Source organism: Oncorhynchus nerka, linkage group LG20 (genome assembly GCF_034236695.1).
Source record: "Oncorhynchus nerka isolate Pitt River linkage group LG20, Oner_Uvic_2.0, whole genome shotgun sequence".
Lineage (NCBI taxonomy): Eukaryota > Metazoa > Chordata > Actinopteri > Salmoniformes > Salmonidae > Oncorhynchus > Oncorhynchus nerka.
The window spans coordinates 71,938,413-71,943,697 of NC_088415.1; the positions used below are offsets into that span (position 1 = coordinate 71,938,413).

At 39.7% G+C, this 5,285-nt stretch overlaps 1 pseudogene; it reads left to right on the forward strand.

The window, feature by feature from the left end:
- The first annotated feature begins 478 nt into the window (after positions 1-478).
- On the forward strand, positions 479-3,611 carry LOC115101787 (transmembrane protein 53-like; annotated as a pseudogene).
- The last annotated feature ends 1,674 nt before the right edge of the window (positions 3,612-5,285 follow it).

Sequence of the window (5,285 nt, forward strand, 5' to 3'; positions counted from 1 at the left end):
CTGACCTGCCCTCCTCCGCCTTTTCACGTCCAGATTGACAGCTGAAGCTTCCATTCACGGACGAGCCAGCGACACCGTTTTACTTTATGATGGGGTGTAATGTACAGTATTTTATTATCTACTGTGTTAGCTCGAATATTGATAGTAGTGTGAAAGTATATCAGCATTTTACCAGCTGTGAATACTAATTTACCTCTACTATGCATCGACTCTAGTCTACAGTTATTTCACATGTCACTCTACTACCAATCACATAATTTGGTACATCGATGTTGTTCCAATTAAATAAAGCAATAACATAATCAATTGTTATTCCACAGATGAAATATTAGACTAGTTTTTCTACAGAAGCTTGACAACTCTAATATGGACATTGTCCGCCATCTCACGGAGGAACATGGAACTGAATGTTTCGAGAAGGAAACGCGAACCAATGAACGGACTGCAACCCGTTGACTTACGTAGCGATTGGCGGCGAGTAAACCTGTCAAACACGTTAAATTCCAGCTAACGCATGTGCCAAATGAATTGTATAGCAAAACTGAAAGAGAGATTATAACCGGCTACAAAATGGCAAATGATGGCGTGGACTACACCATTGTGTTTCCAGATGCATTGGTCTCGGGTGAGCAATTTGTTATCGATAGCCTTGCTAGGCTAGCTGGCTAACAACACGCAAAGTTATCGGTCACCTGAGTGTCACCCAGAGCCATGGCATGAGCTATTTAGTCAACGTTGGCTCTGGCAGGTTTGTCCATAATTCAGTGACAGCTGGATTGGACAAACTCAAAGGCTGTTTGCTAACGTTAGCTAGCTAAATTAGTTGTCCTGGTTAGGTAGCTAGCTAATTTACTAATCAGAACTTTTTTTTCTCTCCTTTCAGATAGACACTGGCATGGAACAAAATAACCAGTTGTCATACTGCTGGGATGGGCTGGATGCAGAGACAAACATCTTGCCAAGTACAGGTCAATTTATAACGAACATGTTGGACTTAAACTATTGTGGTGGTTATTGATTCCTGTCATTTCAATAAATTATTAATCTACTTCATTATTAATGTGTGACTTACCTTTCCCCCCTTTTTGTTCCAGGGTTGTGTCAATATTTGCTACACAGCGGCCTTGAAGACAGTATTCTTCTCTGAATCTTTTGGCTACAAGGAGCTGAGTAACACTGCCCTCAAACTGCTTGAGATACTCTTTGATTACGAGGTGGAAAACAGTCCCATATTTTTCCATGTGTTCAGCAACGGGGGATTCATGCTTTACCGCTACATTGTTGAGCTCTTGCACAGTCATAAACAGTTCAGCACCCTCTGATTGGGGCTGTGGTGGACAAGTGCCCCAGGAACTCGAAATGTGAGGGGGGCTCTTACAGCCACTCTGTGACCCAAACTCAATGTGATGTTGATGTATGTTCTCTTGGCACTGTTTGCTGTAACAGTTTTCCTGCCTAGGGTGGTTCTATACCCTGTGACCAAGTACATCCACAAGAACCACTACGATGCCATCCGGGAGAGCCTTCCTACCTGGCCACAGCTGTACCTGTACTCCAGAGCTAATCGAGTGATGCGGTACAGTGATGTTGACCTCATGGTCAAAACCCCTGCCCATGTGAGCCATTTCTGTGACTTTCCAGAGGAGTACTCCAAGCAATGCCTGGCTTTCCTGACCAACTGCATGAAGGATTCAGAAGGGACCCACCAAAAACACGATTCTTGATCCAGCATTGAAAGCACACTACTGTAACATATCTCATAAGTCTACGGCACTTCTGTTTTTGTGATTATACTGTGATGTTACACATGTACACTACCGTTCAAAAGTTTGGGGTCACTTAGAAATGTCCTTGTTTTTGAAAGACAATACATTTTTGGGGGGGGCATTAAAATAACATAAAATTGATCTGAAACACAGTGTAGACATTGTTACTGTTGTAAATTACTATTGTAGCTGGAAAAGGCATATTTTATGGAAAATATACAGTTGAAGTTTACATACACTTAGGTTGGAGTCATTAAAACTTGTTTTCAACCACTCCACAAATTTATTGTTAACAAACTATAGTTTTGGCAAGTCTGTTAGGACATGTACATGACACAAGTAATTTTTCCAACAATTGTTTACATATAGATTATTTAACTTATAATTCACTGTATCCCAATTCCAGTGGGTCAGCAGTTTACATACACTAAGTTGACTGCCTTTAAACAGCTTGGAGAATTCCAGAAAATGATGGCATGGCTTTAGAAGCTTTGAATAGGCTAATTGACGTTTGAGTCAATTGGAGGTGTTCCTGAGGATGTATTTCAAGGCCTACCTTCAAACTCAGTGCCTCTTCGCTTGACATCATGGGAAAATCAAAAGAAATCAGCCAAGACTTCAGAAAAACAATTGTAGACCACAAGTCTTATTCATCCTTGGGAACAATTTCCAAATGCCTGAAGGTACCATGTGCATCTGTACAAACAATAGTACGCAAGTATAAACACCATGGGACCACGCAGCTGTCATATCGCTCAGGAAGGAGATGCGTTCTTTGGTGCAAATCAATCCCAGAACAACATCAAAGGACCTTGTGAAGATGCTGGAGGAAACTGGAGCAAAAGTATATATATCCACAGTAAAACAAGTCCTATATCGACATAACCTGAAAGGCCGTTCAGCAAGGAAGAAGTCACTGCTCCAAAACTGCCATAAAAAAAGCCAGACTACGGTTTGCAACTGCGCATGGGGACAAAGATCGTACTTTTTGGAGAATTGTCCTCTGGTCTGATGAAACAAAAATGACCATTGTAATGTTTGGAGGAAAAGGGGGTATGCTTGCAAGCCGAAGAACACCATCCCAACCATGAAGCACGGGGGTGGTAGCATCATGTTGTTGGGGTGCTTTGCTGCAGGAGGGACTGGTGCACTTCACAAAATAGATGGCATCACGAGGAAGAAAATTATGTGGATATATTGAAGCAACATCTCAAGACATCAGTCAGGAAGTTAAAGCTTGGTTGCAAATGGGTCTTCCAAATGGACAATGACCCCAAGCATACTTCCAAAGTTGTGGCAAAATGGCTTAAGGACAATAAAGTCAAGGTATTGGAGTGGCCGTCACAAAGTCCTGACCTCAATCCTATAGAAGATTTATGGGCAGAACTGAAAAAGTGTGCGTGAGCAAGGAGGCCTACAACCTTACTCAGTTACACCAGCTCTGTCAGGAGGAAACAATTCCCAAAATTCACCCAACTTATTGTGGGAAACTTGTGGAAGGCTACCCAAAACGTTTGACCCAAGTTAAACAATTTAAAGGCAATGCTACCAAATACTAATTGAGTGTATGTAAACTTCTGACCCACTGGGAATGTGATGAAAGAAATAAAAGCATGAAATAAATCATTCTCTCTACTATTCTTACATTTCACATTCTTAAAATAAAGTGGTGATTCTAACTGACCTAAGATAGGGAATTTTTACAAAGATTAAATGTTAGAAATTGTGAAAACTGAGTTTAAATATATTTGTTTAAGGTGTATGAAAACCCTTTTGCAATTATGTTAGCACAGCTGAAAACTGTTGCCCTGATTAAAGCAATAAAACTGAGTTTCTGGAGCATCAGCATTTCTGGGTTCGATTACAGGCTCAAAATGGCCAGAAACAAATAACTTTGATCTGAAACTTGTCAGTCTATTCTTGTTCTGAGAAATGAAGGCTATTCCATTTGAGAAATAAGCCGTTTCAAGCAACAATAGTCATTCCGACCATTAACAATGTCTACACTATATTTCGGATTTATTTTATATTTGAATTGACAAAAAATGTGCTTTTCTTTAAAAAACATGGACATTTCTAAGTGACCCCAAACGTTTGAACGTAGTGTATAAATCTGTACTGGGAAATGTGCAACTCCACTGGACACCTTATTTCAAATGCTTACGTTTTTGGAGTTGAAGACAACAAATCACAATTATACAGGTGATAACCAAATTGCGAGCGTGGGGAAATTTGATTGGTACTATTTGTGAATCTTTAATCCACTTGTTGATGTTTTCAAGAGAATGTGATTGACTACGAATGACTGTGCTTATTAGACATGTGTTTTTCAATTGTGCCTCCTATAAATTAAAAAAACATTGTCATCATTTGCATTGTGGAACCGTAGATTACTTTGGAAAATTGACATTTAAAGTTTGCCCTGCCCCTTACACGAATTAAGTTTTTTTTAAATTATAGGTTTAAAGGGGCAATCAGTAGTTGCTACATCTGTTTTTCAAATTATAAATGAATATTATGCACCTATTGATTCTTGAAGAATAGAACTTATAAATGCCTCATGAGCTTGTGAACTCAAGAGCTGTCATACCCCATCAGAACCCAAAATGTAAGCTTGTTTTACTCCAATGTTTGTAAACAAAGTAAATGCAAAAAAACTCTGTATAGCCTCAAAACATGGTTGAAACTATGTTCATCATGGATGTTCAGTCCTTGCATCCTTAGCTCTGTCTATGAATTTGATAGTGGTTACATTTCTCCAGCCTCATCCCTCTGCTTTTTATCTAAATGGGTGGAGAGGCGCTTTGTTATTGTTTCAACTGCTGATTGCCACTTTAAACACTTGATTACAATTAAATAACATGTCTCAGTTGTTGTAATGCAGTGTTGCATTCATATTTACTTTATGCTGAAATAGTAAATATTGCATCACACAAAAGGTCATTTGTAGGTATTATTTCAGACTTTCATTTTTATATTTATATCCTCTTCCACTCAACCTAGCACTACAGATTGTGCGTGGCTACCTTTGGCCTTGTCTAAAGAGAGATATGTTACCTCAAGGCAGACAAACTCAGTCTTTGCCTCACCAGACATCAGCAATAGTTTGAAGAGCAGGGCTCTGAGTTGGTCAGGCAGATATGATTATTGAATGTCTCTGACTGTCATGTTTGACATTTTGGAGCGAGTCATTGGCATTTGTCTCTCCGGAAGGCTCACCCTGGCACTTCATACATCATTTAGAGCCACTCGAAGGAAAATGAGAAGGGAAAAGTTTATATATCTGCAGAGACAGATGAACATCGCTTATTGGAGTGCATACTCAATCCTTTTTGTTCCCTTGGCTTGGGTTGGGTGGCTGCATGGCTCATGTTGCCAAATGGTTGTTTGACAGCGATGCAGACACTTCCTGCTGACCTGATTTAAACCTAACTGACTCTCTGGGTTTAAGGTTTGAACTTTTCATTCAACAGAAAGAAAAATGTAAATGTACTGTTAGAATGCTGGAGGTGGTTAACA